The following is a 12,882-nucleotide window of genomic DNA, read 5'->3' on the forward strand; positions in this document are numbered from 1 at the left end:
GCCAAATCTTTCATGATTCAAGAAGTTTAGTATTAGCACCCAAACTCTGGATAGTATTAAATGTTCCTCATATGATTTTAAAGAGATACCACATACACACTGCTGCTAAGTCGCTTCAGTCGTGTCCAACTCTGTGCGACCCCATAGACGGCGGCCCACCAGGCTCCCCCGTCCCTGGGATTCTCCAGGCAAGAACACTGGAGTGGGTTGCCATTTCCTTCTCCAATGCATGAAAGTGAAAAGTGAAAGTGAGGTCGCTTAGTTGTGTCCGACCCTCAGCGACCCCATGGACTGCAGCCTACCAGGCTCCTCCGTCCATGGGATTTTCCAGGCAAGAGTACTGAAGTGGGGTGCCATTGCCTTCTCCAACATACACACTAGCATAGTATTAATATTTGCTGATTTTTAATGGTACTATTGAAATTTTTTAAAAAAGTGTTACAGATTTAATACTAACTTGATATCTTTTTTAATGCCTGGAGGATGGTAGCATTCTCTGCAATGTGTATTTTAATATTAAGTGTAAGGGACTTCCCTGGTGGTTTGGTTTTTAAAACTCTTGGGTTCCAGTGCAGGGGCCATGGATTTGATCCCTGGTCAGGGAACTATCCCACATGCCAGGTGGCACAGCCAAAATGTGTGTGTGTGTGTGTGTGTGTGTGTGTTTAAAAAACTGGGCAGTATACGGGGGCAGGAAGGTCCAAAAAATGCAATGGTCTGTTTTGTTATTATTCCTATACTTAATTTTACAGAAAATAAAGGGAAATAGATGGAGAAACAGTGGAAACAGTGTCAGACTTTATTTTTCTGGGCTCCAAAATCACTGCAGATGGTGACTGCAGCCATGAAATTAAAAGACGCTTACTCCTTGGAAGGAAAGTTATGACCAACCTAGATAGCATATTCAAAAGCAGAGATGTTACTTTGCCAAGAAAGGTCCATCTAGTCAAGGCTATGGTTTTGCCAGTGGTCATGTATGGATGTGAGAGTTGGACTGTGAAGAAGGCTGAGCACAGAAGAACTGATGCTTTTGAACTGTGGTGTTGGAGAAGACTCTTGAGAATCCCTTGGACTGCAAGGAGATCCAACCAGTCCATTCTGAAGGAGATCAGCCCTGGGATTTCTTTGGAAGAAATGATGCTAAAGCTGAAACTCCAGTACTGTGGCCACCTTATGCGAAGAGTTGACTCATTGGAAAAGACTCTGATGCTGGGAGGGATTGGGGGCAGGAGGAGAAGGGGATGACAGAGGATGAGATGGCTGGATGGCATCGCTGACTCGATGGACGTGAGTCTGAGTGAACTCCGGGAGTTGGTGATGGACAGGGAGGCCTGGCGTGCTGCGATTCATGGGGTCGCAGAGAGTCAGACACGACTGAGCGACTGATCTGATCTGATCTGAAATATATTTTTAGTGAAATTATTAAAATGTCCCTCCATTTGTCAAAATGAGAAACAAGCTGGAATAGTAGAAAGGACTTGGGCATGGGTCCAGACACCGATACCCAGTGGTGGGGCCTTGGTCTAATCACTTACTGCTCTCTGTGTGTAAGATTCCTCAGCTTTAAGATGATGGGAATGACTAGTCTCTAAAAATCCCTTCTAGTTCTACAATTCTGGGATTCTAGATTTTATCCACTGAGCATCTGCATAGTGTTTAATAGAAATGTGGTTTAATCTGGGAACATCTGTTACCGTCTATAACATATTTTGCCAAGTCCTTGACCTTAATTTTACCATGGACATCAGATGCTCCTTCCCAGAGTTTACTCTGCATTTTATCAAACGGACATCAGTTATACTTGTGTCTGGAATAGTCTCAATATGATTCAAAAAAAAATATGCCAGGTTTGTTAACATTACCATTAAGTGACTTTTAAATTAAGGTTGTCCATACTATCAGTGATACAGTTCAGTGCTATTTTACTATTAGAAATTACATAAACTTCTCATTTACATTTTTATCCTCATAGTATTTATTGCAAAATAAAGGTACTTTTGTTGAAGGCATAATACTTTTTCTAAATAAACACGGATTCAAAAAGAGTTCTGTGACCTACATATTAACTTATTAATTGAATAAATATACTGCTGTTCCATTTCTTCTAATAAGCAATATTCCCTCACTAGTAATTTTAACTCTATCATTAATGTAGAAACTTGCTTCTTTCTACTGGAAGTTTTGTTTTTATGATTTTTCTAGCTTTAAGAAGTATGTAGTTTGGGCCATAGAATTCCCCCAATTTTAATTTACTTGAAATCAAGGAGATGGAATAATTTTTTTTCTATCTTTGCTTTTACTATTTGCTAAGAATATAGCTCATTAGAAGAAAAAGTGCATCTTTCCATGGTTAATTATTAAGCCAGTGCAAATCTTTGATTCCAAGGGGAATAAAGGATAATAAAAAAAGAAGCAAACAAATAACCTAATAGACCCAGTACACTTCACTGCTACACTTTGAGTCTCTGTTTTCCAATGAGCAGATGATGGTGGGCAATGGATGGTATAGTGATTGCTTTGTGAAATGTACTGAAAATTATTTGAGATAACAACAGGCAGCTCTTGACCCATAGTTATAGTTATTGAGAAATGCCCATTATTTCATGATTAATTTAATATGCAGAATAAAGTTACACATAAGAGGGTTCCCTATGGCCCTGCTATTTTATGACTGCATGTTAGAAACACATTCATTTTGTTTTATCTTGTGCTTTCTCCTTTATAGTGAGACACACAAATGTCATTAAGCATTTTGGGCTTCCCAGGACTGTCTTCTTTCCTTTTGCTTCTGGTACTGTATTGTTGGTCATCATTGGTTGTATGTTTTCAGCAGCTGGGGATCAAGTGTTGATTTTCTCTCCCAGTATATTAATAATTTAGACTTTTCAAAGAAGCTTTCTATAGTAGCCTTTTTAATTAGCCTTGTTTCTATTTCTTCTTAGAAACCCTTGATTTCTCCATAAAGAAAACTTAAAAATGTCATCAAACATGTATCCTTACAAAAAAAATAGACAATATTTTGCAAAATAAATGCTAGCAAGCATAATGGAAGTCTGTATCACCTTTCTCTGATTCCTCTTCCACACCCTATCCTTGTCTTCACCAATTCCTTCATCCCAGCTCATGTCTGGCCTCAGCCTGTCTGTACTGAGTGCCTCTCTCAGCCACCTGGGGTCTTCTACTCCCCCAGAGTTGTGTCTGCTGTGCTGGTGCTTCAAGAATCCAGGTACCTCAGAGAGTGAGGTTGAGGCAATAGACAGAGGCAAGGGGAGTAAATATATCCATTTGTGTTGTACTTTTCAAAAGTAAAAAAAAAAAAAAAAATCCTTCTAATGATGAAGTGACAGTGTTAGTCACTCAGTTGTGTGTGACTCTTTGTGACCCCAGGGACTCTAGCCCACCAGGCTCCTCTTCATGGAATTCTCCAGGCAAGAATATTGAAGTGGGTAGCCACTCCCTTCTCCAGGGGATCCCCAGGGGATCTCCAGGCAATCCAACCCAGGGATTGAATCCCAGTCTCCCACAATGCAGGCAGATTCTTCACCATCTGAGCCACCTCCTATTGGCTTATTAGATCACTTTGTGGTCTGGATGGGGCAGGAACTACCATCTCCATGGTAAAGACACCTAAGACTCGTAAGGGTTAAATGACCGCATAAGGTCATGCAGGTTGGAAGGATTCCAAGTTAGTTTTAGCTGGTATCTTCTGAATGCAGCTTCAGGATTCTTTCCACTACTTCATGCCAACAATCTATTTTGGGAATACTATCAGTGATGTCTGAACTTGTCTTTGGGAAATCCCGTCATTCACTCAGGCAGTTTGTGAGGTGCTTTGGTTATGGAAAAAAAAAAAGAGAGAAATCTTAAAACTTTGCTATGATGACAACTAAGAATGTTAACAGCCTATTAAAATAAGACATAAGGATTTAGGAAGGTATGTATAACCACACTATATGACCTGAAAAGCAGAGTGATTAATATTGCTGAAAGTTTCCACTATGGAAAACATGAGTTGAATAAAAGCAGTGGACAGGTCATCAGCTCATTCTGTTTCTGAGATAGGTAAGTTTTCTTCCATGAATGCAGGATAAAAGGATGAGATTGTCACTGCTTTTCATTCCACACAAATTGCATAGTACCAGTTGTGGAAGACAAGGTGCTAAAATGCCTTGAGAAGTGCAATGAAAGAGGTAAGATTTTGGACTTTGGATCAATGATCCAATGAGTTTAGATTCAGGGGGATTTGTAGGGTTGTGGCTAAAATTAAATGAAATAAGAAAAAGAGTTGTTACACAGTGCATTGAACATGTGCTAAAAACAATTTAGTAAATTGTTTCCATGCTGTCAGTTGAATGAGTCTGTTGGCCTGAAACAGACTGCCAGATATTTCTCCAGCAAAGATGGGCTTATTGAGGATCAGCAGAGAACTGCAATTTGAGATCTGCAACCATAGCAGTTCCCTTAGGGCAAAGGAAGGAGAATACTTTTTTAGAGAGAAGGGCTTTAGTAAACAGAGTCCATGGCTTTTCATTGGTTGAGTCCTTGCTGGGAAAAAAGAGGAGACTTTATTCTTCCTGTTGGACTCTGCTATCATCACACAGAGTGTGAGCTTCCCCTCCTGGTTTCTCAACTCTATTTAATTGAAATTTTTGTTTATTAATTTCTTACAAGGTCAAAGAATTCAGAAAATGCTTCTGGATTTGGGGGTGGGGGATAAAAGACCCTGATGCTGAGGAAGACTGAAGACAGGAAGAGAAGGGGATGACAGGATGAGATGGCAGGATGGCATCACCATTCAATGGACATGAGTTTGAGCAAACTCCAGGAGATGGTGAAGGACAAGGAAGCCTGGCATGCTGCCGTCCATGGGGTCACGAAGAGTCAGACATGACTTAGTGACTGAAAACCAACAAAAGCTTAATTGTTCACAACAGTCAAAATTAGTTATTTTACCAATAAATATGCTGGCAACATATTGGAAAATTTTTCTTTAAATTTTCCTTTGTATAAGTAGTTCTAAGCCATAGACTACATTGTAATTATTTAAGAGGTAAGGCAAGCAACAAACAAAATATCAAGGCATACTTCAGACCAATTAAATCTGAATTTCTAAGGATGGGTCAGGAGATATATATATTTAAGCTGACCAGGTGATTCTAGGGCTTCCCTTGCAGCTCAGCTGGTAAAAAATCCACCTGCAATGCTGGAGATCCTGCTTCAATTCCTGGTTTGGGAGGATCCCTTGAAGAATGGAATCGCTACCCACTCCAGTATTTTGGCCCAGAGAAGTCCATAGATTGTATATCCATGCTGTTGCAGAGTCCGGCATGACTAAGCGACTTTCACTTTCAGGTGATTCTAACCCATGGCCATAGTTGAGAAATGTAAGTTTGTTAGGTAATTTAATCACAGAGTCTCTTTTGATGACCACGATTGATGTGTGTCTATTTCAGGGTCAGTGATAAAGCCCTTCTTTTTCTTCTCATAATCCCTCAGTTTCCTGAAGACACATCAGCCTGCAATGTCCCTTGAAATGGTAAGTGACCTGGAAAAGTAATTGGAGATCTGGTCTGAGCTGAAGCCTTGCAGCTGAGAGGAGGAAACAAATGTAGAAGCTTCTCAGTGTTTGACTGCAAGTCGCCATGACTGTGACTTTTTTCTTGTCTCTCTGAATCCTTTCCTTCCTGCCTTTTCTCATTATTTATCTTATTACTCTGTGTCTTTTAAGTTTCTTGTTTGTGTTCCTTAATTTTTTTCTTTCACTTTCTCTTCTCAGAGAAAACATACTTGCTTCAGTGTAAGAAAAGTGAGTGGACATACATCTGTTGTAATGCCGGCAAGTTCTACCAGCTTCACTTTGATTTTTTGCTCCATAAGCAGTTTGGAATGGCTTAGATTTTTTTTTTTATTACTAGATTACCACAGTAATACAACTTAGCTCTTGTATTAATGTTGTGTGTCAGGAATACTTATCCAATGTTAATTGGTTAAATCTTAATGGTTATCCAATGTGTTGGTGTATGGTTATTCAATGTAATCTCTTAATATCATTTTACTTCTGTAGAATCAGTAGTAATGTCCTCATCTTCAGTCCTCATTTTAGTAATTGTTCTCTTTTTACTTAGTTCAGATGCTGCTGCTGCTGCTAAGTCGCTTCAGTCGTGTCTGACTCTGTGCGACCCCATGGACTGCAGCCTACCAGGCTCTTCCATCCATGGGATTTTCCAGGCAAGAGTACTGGAGTGGGGTGCCATTGCCTTCTCCGAGTTAAGTATTTGTCAATTTTGTTGGTCTTTTCAAAGAACCAACTTTAAGTTTCAATAATTTCCTCTATTATTTTCTGTTCTTTACTTCATTGATTTCTACTCCTTCACTATCTCTGCTCTAACTTTCATTACTTCCTTTGTTCTGCAGTGGGGTTTAGTTTATTCTTTTTTATCTGGTTCCCTAAGTTGTAAAATTAGGTTTTTGACTTGAGACCTTTCTTGTTTTTTTTAAGTGTAAACACTTTTAGCTATAGACTTCCCCATTAAGCACTGCTTTTGCTATGTCCTTTAAGTTTTGGCAAATTGTATTTTCATTTTCATTCATCTCTAAATATTTTCTAATTTCACTTATAAGTTTTCCTTTGACCCACTGCCTCTTTAATGTGTTGCTGAATTTCCAAAAATTGTGAAATTTCCAGATTTACCTCTTATTGATTTCTGTCTTCCATTCTGGTCAGAAAAGATATTTGATGTGAACTCTATCTTTCATATCTATTGATACTTTAATTTTAATGTGTTAGTCTCTTAAAACATGCAGAAAACAAAAAGTGTTGTTACAATTTCACAGTTGTTACAATAATGCAAGCTTTTATACTTGCCCTTATTTTCTCTTATTGCAATCTTAATTTTGCCCTATAGTTTTGAGTTACTATCTAGTGTCCCATCATTTCACTCTGCAGGTGTTCGCTTGAGCCTTACTTGTGGGTTGGATCTAGTGGTAGCAGAGTCCCCAACTTCTCTTTTATCTGGGAATATCTTAAAGTCTCTCTTAATTTGAGAAAGTCTTTAATAGCTGACTCCCAGAAAGAGAAAAAGAGAATGAAATGGGGTGAGGGCAGTGGGCCTTTAAATCCCCTGGAGAATCACTTCCGCTAGAGGGGGAGGAGCTGTCAGAAATGGGAGGAAGTGAAACAAAAGTAGCCACCATCACTTTGTCTATACATCTGTATGACCAGAAACAGCAATCAACAGTCAGAACACAGATCCCCAGTGACTGGAAGAAAAGGTTTGTTTTTCCCAGCCTGGTTCCCACAAGCTGTGTGCAAGCTGCTCTAGGAACACGTGCGTAGCTGCCTGAGTGGGAGATGAGTAGCTACTACTGTACCAAGAGCTGAAATAGACTGCAGTAAACCACAGTTTACCGTCCATGCCTTCTCCTGGGTCTTGCATGCCTTCAATAGACTCTAGAATTTCAAAATAGTCACACCAGACAGATTTGGCCAGGGTTGCTGTCTATATGGGGAGACAGATTCCTGGTACTTCTTATTCTGCCATTCTTCCCAGAATGCCATGAATGGCTAATTTTTTATCATCTCGATGAGAACCATTTTCTATTAATTAACTCAGCTTTCTAAAACATTATTAATCTGGAATCCCAAGGAAGAAAACTTTTCAAGAAAGATTTCTGATCATCTTAAAAGGCTTTCTTCAACCTTCATTGTCCAAAGTAAAGTACATTTTGGAGAACAAATTTCACAATAGATCTTTAGCTTTTCCCCTGCAATACAATCTGTTCAAATTCAATACTCATATGCAAGCATTATGCACTATAGTTGGTCACAAATAGCTTTAAATCACATTTACTTCCTTTAATGTTTATGTTTATGTCAATATCAGTGTCTAAGTGATACGGTTCTTCATCTCTTTACCTCAACAATAAAACTCAATATCAATTCCAGACACCTCTTGATTCTTCCAGCTCATGTTGAGGCTGTACATGAAAGGGGAATATATTTTTATTTCAATAGAGAGTTTTACAAAGTTTGCAACTCCATTTTTCAATCCACATTGTATGAAACATCTATGCACTTAATAGTTCATTTATTCATATATAGTATCAGTTCTTTTTACCATTAGAACTTTATAAGTTTTCAGCACAGTCTAGTGATTCTGATTTGAGAGAAAACTTTAATCAATTACTAATTGACTGGTTAGGTAAAAGTTAATATGTTAGTTTCTGGGAATACAACAGTAAGTTAGTCATAGATTCTTTTCTTAAGAAGCCTTCAGATTATTGGGTGGAAGATGTTGGATCAGAGGGAAAAGATATACATAATCAATTATATTTAAGCATAGTAAGTGCAGAAGTAGAAAGTACGGAAGGGGTGGATAACAAATACTGCTTGGAGGAGTCATAAAAGGACATTACAGAGATGAAACCCAATCTCAGCCTTGATAATTAGGAGTTTACTAGGCAAAGTAGATGGGGACAGTAAAATAAGTGAACAGCATTGCAATGACATATTGGCATGTTCAAAGATGTGAAATTCAAATGGAAAAATCAGGGTTTTTATAAGAGAAAAGCAATCAGGGTAGATTTTGAAAAATTTACTAAAAGCCAGATTTTGAAGGGTTTTATATTCTGAACCAAAGACACTGGACTCAATTCTGTGGACAATAGAACAGTAAAGGGAATTTTAAAATGGGAGAGTGATTTGTGAATATTTGTTTATCAAGAAGTAGAACTGACTCATTTGAAAAGACCCTGATGCTGGGATAGATTGAAGGAGGGAGGAGAAGGGACGACAGAGGATGAGATGGCTGGATGGCATCACTGACTCCATGGACATGAGTTTGAGTAAACTCCGGGAGTTGGTGATGGACAGGGAGGCCTGGTGTGCTGCAGTCCATGGGGTCACAATGAGTTGGACACGACTGAGCGACTGAACTGAATTGAACTGAATTTCTAATAGTACACAGAGGATTAATTAGTAGCTAGTAGCAGACCCAAGAAAGAAATGTCCTCAGCCTTGGAAAGAAGATAGAGAAGAGGATTAATACTTGAGAGACTTTCATGAAATATAATTGAATGAATTTGCCATTGGTTTGCTTTACATTTTGAATGGGTTTGCTTAGGAGAAAGTTAACTTTGAAGTATATGAGGTCACTAGAGGTAACTAACTGGTCACTATACATTCAGGCATGGAGTTTGAGAGAGAGTTGAAATAATGTGGATGTATGAGCTAAAGCAGAAAGTTCAAATGGAAAGTTAAGTTATCCAAGGGCAAAGCTCTAATGGTAGGTTTCCATTCCAGACATTAGCTAGGTGTTATCTTTAGTAGACTCTCCTTGTTCAGAGTTTAGTAGGATTTCTGCAGGGGTGACTGAATGAATTATCTTTTGACATCATATTTTATATCCCTTTTGACTTTCTGAAAAAGAATAATCCAAATTGAGAGTATATATTTATATATTATACTCTTATTTTAAAAAAGAGTAATGAATTAGCACAGCAACAATATTTCTTAATAATGATAAAATTGCTTAATTATTAAAAAATATTCACTAGAAGAGAGGTAAAATGGTAGAGATTATATTAACAGTCCTTTAAAGTAAGAATAATTCATAATCTCACATTACAGGTGAAGTACATGAAGCTTGGAGAGTTTAATAACTGGGATTCAAACTCAGGTTCCAAAGCTCTAGATCCCATGCTCTAAACCAGTGGTTTTAAAGTATTACTGATGCCTAGATCCATCTCCAGAGAGTTTTACTTAATTGCCTCAAATGAGGCTCAGGCATTGGTCCTAAAAGCTCCCTTGGCAATTCTAATTGCAGCCAGAGATACACACCAGTGCTTTAAACTTTGTCACTTCATTGCCTCCTTTTTTGGAAGATAGTACCACATTGCACTAGTATCTGAATGGCTCCCCCTGGAGTTCAACCTACCTAGTGCCCTGTGGAGTTGTACAGAGTAGTAGCTGTGCTTCAACACACATCCACCCTCTGAAAAATGCTTCAAACCCATGAGTTTCAATAATTAACTGAAACTACTTTTACTTAAAGACTTCCAGAATTGGAAAAGTTTTTCTACCTCTTTTATGATTATGTGCTAGTTTTTAAGAACTTAAGAGATCCTATATACATATCAGGAATTACTACAGTCAAAAAGAAACTACTACCATCAATATATTTATTTGATTGATTATAAGTAGATCTATCAGTAGAGCCACAGATCCAGAAATAGGCAGGATTCTTTAATTTTTGAAATGGAGAGCAATGCCATGGTGTTACTATGCAGGATGCAGTTGTTGGGGAAAGACAGGAATGATGTAGCCTTTGAAGGAGGGGAGTTAGAACAAACTGTCATCCTCAGTTCTTACAGTTTCTTACTCCTTTTGAAAACCTTTAGCTTCATTTACTCCTGGGAGGGCTTCACAAAGCTCCTGACCAACTAGAATTGGTCTAGAGATATACTGGAAAACAACATGACAAAATCAAGGGTGGGTTAGGATAGAGGTAGGCCGAGAGTCTAGACAGAATAATCCTGCTGTAATGTCAGGAAGATGTGCTGGCATCCTCAGATGCCATCCTGGACATTCCTGAATGGAGACAGTGGGAACAGAACCAGAGCGACAAAAACGTTAGCTGTTATGGAAAAAGAATGGGCACTAAAGACAGACAGTCCAATCTAGCCTGATACTTCATTAGCTGTGTGACCTTGGGAAAAATAATTAACCTTTCTGAATTGCAATTTGCTCTTCTATAAAAGGAGGTGGTGGTACTTTCCTCCCACGTTTTATGTGAATACCTGAATGTGAAAAGTACCCAGCTCAGAGCCTCTTTTATTGATTTCTCCACCACATTGGCCTCAGGTGAAGCAATGCTGCTACTGCTGCTAAGTCGCTTCAGTTGTGTCTGACTCTGTGCGACCCCATAGACGGCAGTCCACCAGGCTCCCCCGTTCCCGGGATTCTCCAGGCAAGAACACTGGAGTGGGTTGCCATTTCCCTCTCCAGTGCATGAAAGTGAAAAGTGAAAGTGAAGTCGCTCAGTCGTGTCCAACTCTTAGCGTCCCCATGGACTACAACCCGCCAGGCTCCTCCGTCCATGGGATTCTCCAGGCAAGAGCACCGGAGTGGGGTGCCATTGCCTTCTCCAGGTGAAGCACAGTGGTAGCCAAAGCAGAAAGTGCAAGGGAAAGGCAGCCATGGTGATGGTAATTCAAAGAGGTGAAAATGAAGTAGGCCAGACAGGGAGCACCATTACATTCTCGAAAGCTCCATTATAGCCACGGTCTCACACCATCAGTTCCATTTGTTTGCAGAAAAGGAACCAGCATTGTAATGTTGCAGCCTCTTAATCATCTGGGAATAATTCAGCTCGCCCAGCTTATGGAAGGATCAGCTGGATACTCTGTAGGGTCTCCTCAGAAAGAGCACAGGCTACAGTCATTTCATTTTCTAATGCTGCTGCCTATTTTCATTTAATTAAGGAGGCTGACCTTTAGAAAGAGAGTTTTTTTTTTCTTCCTTTGCTTACTTATGATCCTAATGGAAGCTGAAAATCTGATGGTAAAGAGGGCTGAGTTTTCACTGATAAGGCTAACACATTGTTCCTATCTTTACAAAGAAATGGCACAGGCATAATTATAGATGTATAAGCCAAACTCCCTTTCAGATAAACCTAACCTTAAGCTGATGAGTAGGTGGGAACAGTAGGAAATGAAAGATAAGCCCTAGAAGAATGTATATCAAAAAAGACTACCAAAGAACTGGGAGGCCCTGAAAACCCATATCCTTGTAATGAGCTTTTACCCAAAGCAAAGTACAGTCAGATTCTTACTCAATCCTTTAAATCTCTGGTGGTAGAGAAGTGACTACTTGAAACAACTGTTGTGTGTGGCATTTGCTGTGCTCTTTAGATAGAAGGGCCAAGTGAGCCAGTGAGAAAGGGGATGGTGATCTGTTAGGGTCAATGCCACAGCACAGTGGCATTGCACACACTGCCTTTGCCAGTGAATTTAAGGTTCTTTCTTCATCTCAAAAGATTTAGGAGATGAAACAGCTTAGGAAAGTTATGTGAGAGTTTATTTAAGGAAGGATATGCCCTCAGAGTCTGACTTAGCAACTGAACAACAGCAACATTCTCAGGGAGAGCTGCAGACGGGTGAGCTGCCGCCCTGGGTTTCTTTGGCAAGACAGTTATGAGGAGCCTACAAATGAAGGGGCAGAATATTCACTGAAGGAGGACTTTGGGGGTCATCTTCTCAGATTTTCATCCCAGCTCCATTTTCTCCAGGGAAGGAGAGGTTTTTGTCCTTATTGAACAGAGAGCAGAAGTGTCAAGGCAACAGCGCATGCTGAGTACTTCTTATAAGGCGAATTTTATTGTAATGAGAGCACAAGGCGCAAAAGGTTACTTTAGGACTCAGGAGATTCCTGCCTTTGCACCTTTCTTTGTCTGCTACTGGCGCCCTTAACACCCAAAAAGTGTGGTTTCCTGTCAGTCTGAAGGTGCCCACTTTCCTTTGTCAGCCGAACCGCACTGTTTACGAGATGCGGGATTTCCTGTCACCTGGCCCCTGCCCCCATTTCTCTGCTCACACACCTAGCTACCGGCTTGCTGTAAGTTTTGGTGAGGTGCTCTGTGAGATTAGCGAGCAGGTGGGGACCCTCAAGCCCCTCGAGCAGGTGGGGTGGAGCTTTAAGAACAGGCTGGTGTTTGTTCTGCCCCGGATTTAATCCACAAACTCCCATGATCCTCTGCTCAGTGCGTCCAAGAAGATCGTCGGAGAACCAAAGCCTAGCAGCCACTGCTGCTGCGCTCCTGGTCCTTGTTCTTGGTGCCTTTTTACTTTCTGTCAGGGAATACATTTCCTCTGGTCTTCACAGAG

This window comes from Bos taurus, chromosome 11, assembly GCF_002263795.3.
Source record: "Bos taurus isolate L1 Dominette 01449 registration number 42190680 breed Hereford chromosome 11, ARS-UCD2.0, whole genome shotgun sequence".
Lineage (NCBI taxonomy): Eukaryota > Metazoa > Chordata > Mammalia > Artiodactyla > Bovidae > Bos > Bos taurus.